Consider the following 14799-nt stretch of genomic DNA (forward strand, 5'->3'; position numbering starts at 1 on the left):
GCTAGCCTCAGATTCACTGTGAGCCTCTTGCCTCAACCTCCTGAGTGCTGGGATTACAGGCATGCACAATTATCCTGGCTTATTTTTGGTGTTTTGGGGAATCTCATAATGATTTCCACAGTCGCTGTACTAATTTACACTCTCAACAGTATGCAGAAGGGTTCTTTTCTCTTCACATCCTCACTAGTATTCACTATTTTTAAAAGTGATCTCGATGATACCCATTCTGATTCAGATGAGACAGAAGGTCAATATAGTTTTGTATTTCCCTAAAGATGTTAAACATGCTTTTGTGTACTTATTGACAATGTATAGACATTCTTCTGAGAAGTATCAGCTCAATTCTCTTATCCATTTATTGATTGGGCTACTGATTTTTTTATGTTAACTGTTTTGAGTTCTTTATACATTCTATCTTTTTATTGGTACCAGGGATCGAACTCATGACCGCCTGCTTGCAAGGCAGGTGCTTATGCTGCTGAGCTAAATCCCCAGCCCCTGAGTTCTTTATACATTCTAGGCAATAATCTTCTGTTGGAAGAGAACCTAGCAAAGATTTTTCTCCCATTCTGTGGGTTATCTATTCACACTGTTTCTTGTTTCCTTGTGCAGAAATGTTTCAGTGATATAGTCCCATTTGTTGGTATTGCTGGTGTTATTTGGAGTTCTAATCAGGAATTCTTTGCTTGTGCTTATGCCTGCAAGTATTTCTCCTATTTTTTTCTTCAAGCAGTTTCAAAGTTTCATTCCTAGGTGCTTGATCCATTTAAAATTGATTTTTATACAGGGTGAGAAATAGAGATCTAGTTTCAGTCTTCTACAATGCATATTCAATTTTTAGCACTATTTGTTAAAGAGGCTTTACAGTTTTTTTTTAATCATAAAAAAATGTTCTATCTAACACAGTGCAAGATACACTAAATCTTTTGGTGGGCCATTTTGTCTCAAATCTCTATACTCTTCTATGGAGATTTTCTGAGTGTCCAGACTTAAACTGTAATCTCTGTGTGGGTGGTACCTAGATCTTCAGCTCCAATCAAGAACTACATCTCTAGCCCAAATTTTCCTCAGGTTTTAAACCATAGTCCAACTGCCTCATGGGCTTCTCACTTGGAGGCTCAATGTAACTGGCATTCAAATGAGTCAGTCACTGACTACAAAGAGCTAGTAGAAGTCACCTCTACTGAATGCAATAGATTATCTCCTTAGAATGAATCTCTCCCTCTACCCCTTTTTCCTTCCAAAGTGAACTCAGGTTCAGTTTATGCTTCTATGCTTCCCTGCCAGCAACGCTCGTGGAGGGATTTTGACCACACTTTCAACTCCAGAAGTGGTCTATTTGGCAAGGGTTATCCGATTGGCTCAGGAGTAGGCACAAATCGATCAGCTGCAGAGTTGTCTGCTGGACGGGTCCTGGGAAAACTCTTCTTATTCCTTTGAGAGAGCAAAGGAGAGGAGAGACAAGGAAACACAGATGTAGACCCCAAGTGCATATGTTCTTGCACCAAAATGCCTGGTTTGAATCCACCACTTACCAATTTGGTAAAAAGTAATCTTCGATAAATTACTCAGTGTCTTTGCTCTTCGTTGAGACAAAATACCTAGTACCCAAAGTTAAAGGAAGAAAGATTTATTTGGCTCACAGTTTGTAAAGGTTTCAGTTCACAGTTGGCTGGCTCCAAGGCACGGTGACGTGGCAGAGGACCATTACGATGAGAAACCGTTCATAGCGGCCAGAATGCAGCCCAGTAGTGAAGAAATGAAGCAGCAAGTGACTAGAGCAGTCCTTTTTTGTACCTTATGTTCTGTCCAGGATATCAGGGCACATAGACCTCACACTCTTAATTTTAGCATCACACCATGAATCAATTCCAGCATAACATCTTTGATCTTCAATGATACGTTTGCACTTCATAATCAACCCAGCCAAGCAAGCTGTGAAGTGGAATAATAAACCCCATTACTGTTCCAGCCTGATTGTTGGGATTAACTTTCTGTTATTTGCAATCAAATGCGCTGATTTCCAACATCAAGAAGGATAGGGCTTTCAAAGCTTTCTGAAATCATAGAATTTTTAAAAATTTAATAAACCGAATAATAAAAAATAACTTTTTGTTTAAACTGAAAGCATTTTGGATAAGGTAGTCTTTTCTGCTTAACCACCTATTCTCATGTATCTGTTTTCCCCTTTGCAGAGGTAACCACAGTTACATCTTCTGTATGTGCTCTTCTAAAAATTTTTTGTATTTATATAAAAATATCTCCATAAAAGAAAAAATGCACTGTTTTGTATGTGTGCTAATGTAAGTGGCTTTATAATGTACTATACATTGTCTTTCTGCAAATATTTCTTCAGTCAACAATATATTTTAGAGAGTCAGTTATATTCTTATACTGATTAACTTCATTTTTTGTGACTGTTACAAAGTATTGCAAAGAATTAATGTTCCACAGATTATTAATATTCCACAGACCATCAAATGACGAACTCTTTTTTTTTTTTTTTTTTGTCTTTTTCCATTTTATCGGTACCGGGGATCGAACTCACGACTGCCTGCTTACAAGCAGGCGCTTGTGCCGCTGAGCTAAATCCCCAGCCCCAAATGACGAACTCTTAATTCTTTTGATTTTACTTCATGTTTTATAATCACAGAAAATGCAAAAACATAAATCCTCAAACTTACCTGCTTCAGGGGCTGGGGATTTAGCTCAGCGGCATAAGCTCCTGCCTTGCAAGCAGGCAGTCATGGGTTCGATCCCTGGTACCGATTAAAAAAAAAAAAAAAACTTACCTGCTTGTCATAGCCCTGTAATTAAGTGCATAAAAGCTCATGATGTCACATCATTTGGTGAACTGTTACTTTTGTCAATGTGGAGTGTTCTCTGGTGCCCGGAAAATTTGTTTCACCTTGAAATCTGTTGTGCCTGATGCTGATACTGCTATACTCTCTTTTTTTGCTATAATTTGCTTAGTAAGTTTTTCCATCCCTGCATTTAAATTTTCTGTGTCATTTTGCTTTATGATGTTTCACATTAAAAAAATATAGTTGCATTTTTAAGAATTCATTATGACTGTCTGAGTTTCAGGGCAGCTGTGTTTGTTTTCACAATGTACTTTCTACCAATTATATGACTTGGTACAATACAGGCGAAGTAGGCTACTCACAATCTTGAAAATAGACATTGTATCAACCGTGAAAAGTTTATGTATTTAAAAGTTTTATGTAGATTGACCTAGTGTTAAAGTTGTAATAATATGTGTGCATATTAAAATGGCCCAAGAATACACCAAGTAAATGGAATATTAATGAAACTATCTGGATGGTAACACAAGGATGATGGCTTTGGTGGCAATAATAGTACTTTCTTTTTCTTTTTTTATTTCTGCAAAGGTTTTAAGGACTAATAGACTAAGCCCTTAATTTCATTGACCACTAATGAAATTAAGTCACAAATAATGTAAGCAAGTTAATTTCATCTGAATGAAGTTCAAGCAAAAGAACTAAACTTACCAAAAAATGAAAATCGTTAACTAAAGCTTGCATTATACTCGGTACCTTTAGTAACTCATGTACTTCTAGAGTACATAACAAGGTGTCATTTGACAGTACACAAGAGATAGAACCTAAGATCAGAAACAACAAAATCTCATGAATTTGAATCATGAAAAGAACTCATCAAGTTCCCAAACCCATAAGGCCTAACTTCAGTTTTGAGGAAAAACAAAAGATAAAAAACCTCTTAAGTGTACACAGTTTTTATAGAACTGTGAGGGGACACTTTATCAGCGTTAATTATTTTTAAGTTATCTTTTGCAGAATCTTTGCGTCTCCCACAGTGACGCTTGGGACCTTGGGAAGGCAAGGAGACAGAAGAGACCCAGGGAAGCTGTGCCCTTACTCACCACAACCCAAACAGCGGCACTTTTCCTATTTGATACATGATTTTGCTTGGAAAAGGGTTCCAATATAAAACACAAAAGAGAAGAAAAGAAAAAGTGATCTAATCTACCACTTCTATTTCCCAGTAAAACTAATTCTAATTCTTTACAGTCATATAAAATGTGTCCTCTTTCAAACAGCTTCAGAAAAGGAAACTTCTTTCAGGTCCCAGAGATGCCCCTATCTTGGTTGGGATTCTTTGCTATTTCCAGCCTGACAAATCCACTTTTGCTCTGCTTTCTGCAGTCATGCATCTATTTCATAGCAACCGTCACGAATTTGAAGATGATGAGTCAGCTACTCTCCTGCCTTCCCGCTCCAGGCCAAATCAATCCTACTTTGTAAGTCCCTCTGTCCTACTTCCCAGCGTTTAAACCGGTGCTTCTCTGCAAACATTGGGAGTCCTCTCAAATTTCTCCAAATCTCTCACACTCCACTACGGAACAAATAATAAACCACATAACTAAGTACAGCAGAAATGAAAAAAAAAATCCTTCCACATAGCGCCTTGGCTACACTTTGGTCTGCTTTCCTCTACCAGATCACCTTAATGGTGGTAGTATATGAAAGATGGCAAGAAATTCTGACATTCCTCCTATCAAGAGGCGAGGGTCATTTCCTCTCCTCTAGAATCAGAGTTGGCCTGTGGCTGGGCTGTTACCAACACAGAACAACGGAAGTGATACAGGGCTGCATTTGGGCTTAACTTCTAACAAGACTAGCAATTTCCACCTAGGCTTGCTGAAACACTGACTCAGGAAGAAGCTGGTCACCAGCCTCCCAATCCTCCAAATTTTCAGGCTGCCTTGAGATCTCCATGTTGGAAGGAAGCTCAAGCTAGCCAAGTGGCCTTGCCATATGGAGAGTAGTGGTCCCCACATCCCCAGTTCTTCCTACAGAGTTGTAGTAATAACGCCCTGATGGCATACCATCACGTTTCTGAATGACTTATTACACAAGATAGCCAGTGACTTGTGTCACTTTTGGGATGGCTCTCTTTTCCACCTCACAAGAGTCTTTCTGGACATGGGCCCTTGCCAAAGACCCTAAAACCAAAAGGGAATAGCCCAAGATTTCAGTGCAATCAGCTCTATCTTATCTATCAACAAGAAGTGATGATTCTCCCTGCTTGCCTTCCAGTTTTCTTGCTGAATGTCTTTTAAAATAAATCTTCACTCAATAATATCCCAACAGACAGTTCTCATCAGGGAGAATTTCTCTGAGTACATATTCTGCTTTTCTTAAAATGGTGTCCAGTTTACAACTTACTTTTCCAAAGCTGTTCAAGTCTGCGTTGTCATGGATGAAGTTACAGGGTTTAGCTCATTCCTAAAGTAGAGAGCATCTAAGATTTTTAATTTTATGAACTAGATCTATAACTTGGCCGCTTTCCTGGGCCACAAGGGCAATCAAAGCTTGGGGAAATGTAGGCAGTTTCAAACCCAGGGGATTTAATTCTCACAGGACAGAAAGTAGCATTTATAAAAACTGGGAATCTGGAAGCACTCATTTAAATTCCATGTATGGAATCATTGTTATTCTTAATCCTTTTATTTTTGCAGGAGATGCCAGATAGGTGCTGTAACACTGAGCTACACTCCCAACCCACAATTGTTCATTTTTGCCAAGAGGCAAATCATTCTTCAGAGCCAGGGAGATAAAGTTATCCACCATTCTGCACAGAATATGGTGTTTTGTTTTTGCACCCCCAAGAACAGCAAATAATATGAAGCAAATTTATGCTTCAAAGTTCTTCTCAGTAGACATTATCTGAGAGAGCCCTGTTTCAACATCATCATAGCTATCTTGTGTAATAAACCACATATCATAGAAATGACTATTTCAAATGACTATTACAAAAACAAAATACTTACTGTCTCCCAAAAGTCTAGATCTTGCTCTGAGAGAATAGAACATAAAAGGTTTGTTCCTACCCTTCACCTCATGGAGATTGGTGACTTGATCTGCCTGCTTGAATAAAGTAACTAACTGCAGAAAGAAAAATAGTGCATAGTATTAATGGTGAGCTATAGCTGGCAGCATCAAAAATATCTATAGAAAGTACTTTTTTTAGCTTACCATTTGTCATATATCTTATTTATATTATCATGCACATACATTATATTAATATGCACATCTAATTGTAATTATAACATTTTTAACTTACAGAAATTTTAGTTTCATTATTCAGTCAAATATAGCCCATCTTGGCTTTAGGGATTTCCCCCTTTAATATCATTTCCACAGTGAGTCACCAAATACATTATAATCCATCCATAGAGTGGTGTGGCCCTGGTGTCTCTTCTTGGAGACTAAGTTCATCATAGCATAAGAGAATGAGGCCCAGACTTTTAAGCTGATATTAAATAGAGCAGCCAACCCCAAAGGGGGCCACATTAAAACCTCATTCATTTTATTGGTTACACCAGTTTTCTTTTAATTTGATTGCCTATGGCAGTCATGCATTCTCCTTGGTCACAGGCCTTCGCAGCCCCAAGCTCTTTGCACCAGGCCCTTTCTCACTGAAGCACCCACCTGGCCCCTCCGGCCTGTGTAAGGGGAGCTGGTTCCACAGTCTCCTGTCTGGGGAAGGATGACAGCCTAATCCATTAGGTTCCGGGCAGGCCTCTGACTGGCTTAGGGGGATGGAAGGTAGGTCTGTTTCCAAAGGAAGGAACAGAGGAGAAGGCATTGGGCGGACAAGAACTACAGCCCCTTTGGGGGTTCAGCAGCTCTCTGACTCAGTCTTTATTGCTCCTGCTGATGAGTTCTCCAAGAATGCCATGAATGCCAGCTCCCGGGGACAGGACTTGATGAGGAAAGCTGGCCACTATCGTACCAGATAGCTAGAAAGCCCTCCCTGGACCCATCATCAGTAGTTGATGGGGCAAGGCTGGAGTTTAACATGGCTACTCATAGGACAGTGCTCAGCAAGGGCTCAGCATGGGTATGGTCAGCATCCTCTACCCTCATTCAAAAGAGCTTTGTGACTGCCATGCACTTGTAGAACCGCTTCAGCAAGTGGCAAGAATGATGGGATATCTGTGTTTAAAGTATCTGTCTTTTACTGTAATAATTTTTAAAATTTAAGCATTCACTACATTTTGATCTATATATATAAACGTCAAACTATTGAGATAAAACTTCAAATATACACAATGTCCAAAGACTGCAATGGATACTTTTATCAGCTCAATGCAGTAAAACAGAGGGATCCTTCACTTTCCAGCAATGCACAACAATTAAACATCCAACCCTAAACCAGGTCATGGCCAGCAGCAGCACACACATATATATGGCAGGTTTGCTGTCTTACGCAATATTATGAGAATAAGTAGTCAGAGAGTTTCTAAGAATTTGTAAGGTCAGTTCAAGCTGGTAATACAAAATACCATAGGCTGGGTGGTTTATAAACAACAGAAACTTAGTTTTCACAGTTGCAGAGTCTGGGAAGTCCCAGATCCAGTGCCAGCAGACTTGACTTTTGGTGAGGGCCCACTTGGCACCTTCTCACTGTGAACTCACGTGGTCTCTTGGGTCCTTGTAAAGTGCATCCTCATGGCCTAAAATCGCCTCTCACATGCTCCATGTCCTAACGCCATCACCTTGGAAGCTAGCATTTCAGCATACAGATTTGGGGAGGGCACAGACATTCAAATCTTAACAGATTCTCTGCATAAGAGTAAAAAAAAAAAAAAAAAAAAAACAGAAGGAAACATGACTTTCATTTTGAAGTGACAGATTACCTTCGCTTAATAAAAATCTTTACAAAAGTAATCATTCTCTTCCAAATCTCCTGTAGTTGTCTCACAACAAGAATGAGAAATAATCAGTCTCTTTTCCCCGCTGACCATCATGAACCCCACAGTCTGGCTAGTCCCATGACTTCCTGACATAAGAAGTCCATTTAATATTAATAGGTGATGTTCACGACTGATTCTAAAACTGGGAAGGAAACATGGGTAAGGACGGTTATTAAATATGGCTGCAATGAGGCTATTCAACATGGGTGCAGTGGCGGAGCTGTGGTTTGCCCTCTAAGACTTATGTGTTGGAGACTGGCCCGAAGGGCAGCAGTGGTGAGGTGACAGTGTTAGCTTGGGACATTGTGTGCACCACTGTTCTGCTGGGTTGTAAACTTTCACCACTAGTAAGGGATCTAAAAAGATGCGGTTTAAAATAAAGGATGATGCTTTATCTGGAAAAGAGTGGAAAAAGAGGAACTACACAGCTACTCTGGAAGAGTAGGGAGCATTGAAAAGATAAAGACGCCCAAGCCCTTGTCCCTTGCTCCTTTTATTTAAGACTAGCAATTTCTCCTTAACTCCTTATGTGGGCATCTGAAAGTTGTCACTATCTTACTGGCCCTTTGGCTGTTTTTGACCCTAAATCAGGCACCTCTTTGTCTGATTTCTTTCTGCCCTTTTAGATGGATAAGTGGGGATTATAGAAACGTAGCTTAGAATGAATGATTAAGTAAAGGGGACCTGTGTGTATCAGTGTAGCCATATAGTGATGCTAGAGTGAATACATTTATGTATGTATGCATAGGTGTGTATGTCTTTTACACATTAAATAAGAGCCATTACACAGCTGCCTCACCTCCTTTGCAGTTAATCAGAGGTGGGGAGGAAGACTGGTTACCCTAGTCTTTATATTTTTACCTTTTTGCGTGTTTTGTTAAATCTTTTTGATGAATTTTTATGGTGATTGCATTAGCTGGTAGCTTTGGGGATCTGTTTTTTTTTTTTTCCTCTCTTTTTTTTCAACCTTTCTTTCTGATTGTTTTAACTGTATAGTCTGCCTGTAGAAACAAAAACTGCTTTTTAGTAAGATTCTCTAATAATTTTTAATAAAGTTTAAATGAGACTTTTATCCTATCTTTTCCCTTCGTAAGAGCCCCCTTTCCCTACAATGGTGACACTGAAGAGGTAGATTCAACTGGGAAGTCTTAAAGTCACTGGGAGTACTACCCTTTGGAGAGATTAATGTGTCTCTCCCGTGACCCCCATCATTCTCTCTCTCGCTCCCTCTTTCTTTCTTCTTTCATGATAGAAGTATGCACTTGGCAAACTTTTTTCTTTGTAAAGTTACCCAGTCTCAGCAATTTTGTTACAGTAACACGAAACAGACTAATACAGATATATATTGGTTATACGCTAAGGAGAACACAGTAAGCAAAAAGCTGCTGTCTCTGAAAATATTTCTCAAGCTTTCAGAAAACCAGAGCCAAGGAAATTCAAATAGAATCACATTTCATAGTGGAAACATTTCTATCCAGAAAAGGGCTGCTGGGACTTCTAATAAATTTGTAATAAAATATAGGCTTCCCTTGTGCATTAATCCCACAGCATTATGTCAATTCTCTAGCTATCCTGGGGAAGAATTTCACATGTGAAATAATTTTTTTTTTAGTGTGCTCACCTTTTTTATTATGAAAATAACCGAGGTTAATTTAAAAAGTTGGCAAATAATAGATAAAGAAATAAAAGAAATCACCCACAGCCCCACTACCTAGATTAACTACTGTTAACCCTCTTAATCATAGATCTTCTTCCAGGCATCCTTCCGTGTATATACAACTTTGGTGTGTCTTTAGTTTGCTTGTTTGTACATTGCTATTGCTTACCATGCATTTACTTTTCATGCCTCTTTATTTCTACACTTCAGATCATGGCAGAAGTGTGTCTCCCTCTACGGTTATGCAAGCTTCCTGAACACTGTCTTTCACGGCAGCCTGAATTCATAGTCCTAGGTCAGCTCACACCCACAAGCCCTGCCTTTCCAGGCAGGCTCCTCCCAGAGTCAGCAGCTCTGTGCTTCTAAAAGGCAAACTCATTTTATCAGAAAACAGCCATATCTGGTAAGGGAAATCTGCTGCCCCCAAAACTCCTAATGCATTTCATTACCTTTGAATGATCCGTTTGGAATTATTCACATCACTGCCCTTAATTATCCACCTCACTGCCTTCTTCATTAGCATGGAGGGTGGAACCCAAGGCTGGGCTGTGTTCTCTCCAGAGCCCCAGTCACTTCTGATTAGTGAGTTGCTTAGAAAAAGGCCTGAGCTCAAGCAGGCCACTGCCAGTTAGCGTCCTGTACCGGCAAAGCATTTCATTTATATTCTGTCTCTGGTCAGCAAGAAGGCCATGGATGAGTGGGGTGGGGGGTGGGAGTGGGAGGGACAGTCAGGCCTAAATGGCTGCACCTAACCCTTCTATCTTTTCCCTGTCTTCTTTTATCTTTCCCTCTCCTCCCCACCCCCAGAACGTCCTCCTCCCTCACCCCCTCCCCCTTTGACAGAAAAAACGGGCTTTGAAAACTCACAGAGACACAATACCAGCCAACAATCCTCTAATACTTGTCTTTCCTCCACCTCCCTGGCCCTCCTGTCACTCAACATGGCCCTTAACAAAAGGCCCCAGCTTGACCCCCAAGGCACCCAAAGCTGATTCAGAGCAGAGATTTGAATCTATTTAAGCTAAGCAAGCCAGTGACCACAAACCAGCCACACTCAATTTACTAACCTCTAAGTCAAGCAGAAACACTCATTTTCCTCTGCTTTTTTTTTTCTTTTTTAAATAGCAATCAAGTAAACTAGACCTCCGATGTATATGCAGATGTATATGCAGTATCCTTGAAGGCTTCAAGTGGGACATAAACACAACCTCCAAAGGAAAAGCAGAACCATAACAATCCTCCACCATTATTGAGCATGAAAGCACTTTATTTAGACATGACACACCTTTGCAAATCCTGTGCCACTTAAAAGGAATTCCTGATAGACATGTTTTATTTTCTTAAACATTAGCTTGTAAACACTATTGCTGGGCGTTGCTTTTTAAAAAGACTGGCGCTATCCTAACCTATTGGCTTGCTTTCCATCCATCGCTCAAAAATATGTACATAAAGTATCTGTCCCAGAGCTGCAGCCCATTGCTCACCAGCTGGGACAGTCAGAGGCTGTCTGCTCCCTCATCCCAAGGCGAACAGAGGCTCCTTGTCTGAAAGGAGCCAGCCAGGAAGTGCCTGCTGAGCTCCTGTAAACGTGGACATTCACTGAAGTCAGGCTGTCTCGAGGGTGGACGCCGAGCAGGCGGATGAAGTGAGAGGGGCAGGGAGCTGCCGAGATGACAGACAGGAAATTGTAAGTAACGTTTGAGCTCTAGGCTACTGCAGAGGCTTTTTTTCCCACTAAAACATCAAGATTGTTTTAGGAGATTAAAAGGAGTGACTGGTTTGTACGACAGAATGTTTGATCTTCAGGAAAAAATGTTCTCAACTTTACTGAGTCACCCTCTACTAATAGGAACCACTGAAAAACTTCTTTATGGTCATTTCATGGACTGGCTTCCATCAATTCCACCACAAAATACGTATTTCTTATAGTTCCATTTGTATACTTATATACTTACTTCTTCATTTTCTTGCAAGCATTTACCAAGTACCAGCTGTCTGCACTGTGAATGTTCACAGGGGTCCTGACAGAGTGCTATCACATTCTGTCTCTGTTTCTGTCTTTCTGTCTCGCTGTCTCTCCCTCTCTTCAAGCACTAACTAGGTGGAAGGCATTCTGGTAAATAATCACACACTATGTATTTTTTATCCTAATACCAGCTATATGAAGTAGAAATTATTGCCCATTTTCTGGCTAAGGAAATTCAGGGTCAGAGAGGTCACATAATTTGCTCAGCATCCCATAATGCACAGATGGCAAAATTGGGATACCAAATACAGTCGGACTGACCCCAAAGTCTGTGTTTTCACTCACTGCATGATTAGACCTGCTACAGCTGAAACATTCCTTCCAAAACTGGTGTTGAAATCTAACTGCTGCTGTGACAGTCTTGGGAAGTGGAGTCTTTGGCCCAAGAGGCCTGCACCCTCATGGCTACACTGATGCTTCTGTTATGGGAGTGGGTTACTTATCTGTAGAGCAGCTTTGTAATGGAAGCGAGCTCTCTCGTGGAGGCCCTCCAGCCATATAATGCTCTCTCTCTGCCATATTGTAACACAACAAGAAAGCCCTCACCAGATGCCAGCATCCTGATATTGGACTTTCAGTCTCCAAAACTGTGAGAAATAAATTAATTGATAAGATTCCCAGTCCATAATATGCAGTTATAGCAGTAAAATAAAAAGGGGGCTAAGACTCAACCTCTCCAGCACTCACCAAGCGCAGACATGAGTGATCATGTCTAGTTTACTTGATTGCTATTTAAAAAAGAAAACAGTCCTAGATCAGGCTTCCGGTCATCCACAGGGCCTCAAATTACACTTAAAAACGAAGACAACTAAGAGAAGCTGCAAAAGTAAAGGTGTTGATATGCCGCATCTTCAGAAAAAACACATTTTAATGCCAAGTTCGAGAACTTTAAAACTGAAGGAAACCTTGACATTTCTCTATCCTGGACAACAGCATTAAAGAACAGCTAAATCACATGATATATTCACTTAATCAAATGTTACACAGATCATACTACAGTCGTGGGCATCAACATGGACTACCCTCAAAAACCTGATAGCAAATATTTTTAAATAAATTGATGAACAATAAGAGTCATTATCTATTCATTTGAAGTGGAAAAAGAAGTAAAAGAAGGCTACTTGTTGTGTGCAGACAGATTCATTACTATATAAAGTATTCACAGGACTTGGTATAGTGTGCATGCCCATAGTCCCAGCACTCAGGCGACTAGACAGCAAGACTGAGCTAGCCTGGCCTCCTTACCTTAAGTCATATTTTGGAGCTGTTGGCATTTTAATATTTGGAAATCTCAAAACTAAGAAGTTTCTTTTGTTTTTGTCTTTTTGAAAAGCCAGGGTCTTGCCATGAAGTTCAGGCTGGCCTTGAATTCACTGTGTAGCCCAGGGTGGACTCACACTCTTGAGGGAGGGGTGCTCCTCCTCTCTCAGCCTCCCTGCTGGGATTACAAGCGTGCCATGACACCTGTCTCCTAAGAGATGTTTTACAAGATCAAAAGCCACCAGCCAAATGGTGAAGAGAATGAATGCAAACTGCACTTCTAACAATTTTGGTTAGCAGCTTTGCCTGCTATTATAAACATCATTAGAAGTTTCAAATTACAATACAGGAGAGGTGGAGGGTGGACAAATAGCTCCCAGAGATAGAATGATTCACTATGACAGTAGAGAAACATGAAATCTTAACAGCAAATGAAAATATTGTAGTCCTGTCTGTTCAGTGACAATGATAATCTGTTTACTAAAAATAATTCAAGTTTAAAGTATTTGGGGCAAGTGTTCTGAATTTTGGATATGCAGGAGAATCACTGGGAAAGGATGTTTCCAAAAACATCCCTATCTGGGACCCGGCTCAGGTCATCAAATTCCATTCGGTTACTGTAGAATTGGGTCCAAGTACCGTTGATTCTGTACAGCTACTCTAAACATTCTCAGGTACCACAGGGTTGAGAACCACCATTTTGGAGTAGCAAATAGTAAAAATCATCACCATGAAAAATAAAATTTTTACGATCTTACTCCCGGAGTTATGAGATGTGAGACTGTGTTGTGTGTGTGTGTGTGTGTGTGTGTGTGTGTTCCCCAACCCCAGCCTCTTAAGCACAGGTGAGCCCTGAGGCAACTTTCTAACATCTCAACGGGTCCCTTCAGGCCTTTCTCCTATCTCCATCCCAACTTCTTGCTTTGTGCTAATGTTTTCCACTGATCCTGTGTTCCTGCATCCGTTCCCCAGCTCAGTTCCGCCTCCTTGGAGTAAGACTTGGCATGCTGGCCTGCAGTTCTCTACGCTGCCTTCCCAACTTCCTCTACATGCTCCAACCTGCTCCTCTGCCCTTCAGCCCACACACCCAGAACTCTTGCCCGGAATGCACTCCCTGAGCCTTCTCTTGCCTACAACTAAAGATCCAGTGGTGAATATTCTTTTGTACTCATTCAATTTGATGAATGAATATGATTGTAATAATCCAAATTAGACACTAGAAAAACCTGGGAATGCTATGTATAAAATAGGCTAGGCCATGTGCATGACCCATGAGTCTAGGCTCCTGATTTTCAATCTTTTTGACATAAGATCTGTTATGGTTGGAATCTAAGATAACCTCCCAAGAGGATCATTGTGTTGAAGGCTTTGTTAGGGTTTTGGGAAGTGATTGAGTCACAAGGTCACTAACTTTATCAATGGATTAGTTTGCTGATGAGTTTGAAGCTGAATGGACTATTAGGACACAGAGTTGAGTTTAAGAGTGTAGGTCATAAGGACTATGGAAGTGATATCTTGCCCCTGGCCCCTTCCTCTTTCACTCTCTCAACCTCTCTTCTTTCTGGCTACCATGAAGTGAGCAGTTCCCCCCCCCCCTTTCCACCATGATTCTACCTCTTCACAGGTTAAAGAGCAATGGAGGTGATCATGGACTGAATTCTCTGAAATGGTAAGCTAAAATAAACCTTTCCACTTTAAATTGGTGCCTTCTGGTATTTTGGTCACAATGATAGAAAGCAGATCTATACACATTTCAAAATCTGAATCCTGAAATTAAAGTTAACAAGTATGAAAATTCACCAGTCATATGCAAGACTAGGAAAAACTAGATTTTCTAAAACTATGTGAGTAGGCATGGGTTCCATAAAAAGTTTTGAGCTTATTATCAGAAAGAATAATTAGTAATTATAATTGCTATTTACTGGATACCTCCTATGTGTGTTAGTGCAAAATACTGTGCTAAGCGGTTAAAGGTATATCCAATTACTAGGTGATAAATTAAGGTCATCTAACTTGCCCCAAACCTCCTACTTAATAAATACTAAATTAGTTAGGATTTTAACTTCTGTATTCCACTCATGAATCTTGTATTTCATCTGTTATGTAGTATCA

At 40.2% G+C, this 14799-nt stretch overlaps 1 long non-coding RNA gene across 1 annotated transcript; it reads right to left on the reverse strand.

Annotated features, from left to right (window-relative positions):
- Positions 1–333: 333 nt before the first annotated feature.
- On the reverse strand, positions 334–11470 carry LOC134474058 (uncharacterized). Its single transcript, XR_010044644.1, has 4 exons — positions 10886–11470; positions 7467–7613; positions 3513–5930; positions 334–1935 (listed from the first exon to the last, which is right to left on the reverse strand). It is a non-coding gene; the product is annotated as an uncharacterized LOC134474058 (long non-coding RNA).
- Between the last annotated feature and the right edge of the window lie 3329 nt (positions 11471–14799).

The sequence above is a fragment of the Cavia porcellus genome, unplaced genomic scaffold (genome assembly GCF_034190915.1).
Source record: "Cavia porcellus strain 051 isolate PalLab524CR breed Dunkin Hartley unplaced genomic scaffold, mCavPor4.1 scaffold_30, whole genome shotgun sequence".
Classification (NCBI taxonomy): Eukaryota; Metazoa; Chordata; class Mammalia; order Rodentia; family Caviidae; genus Cavia; species Cavia porcellus.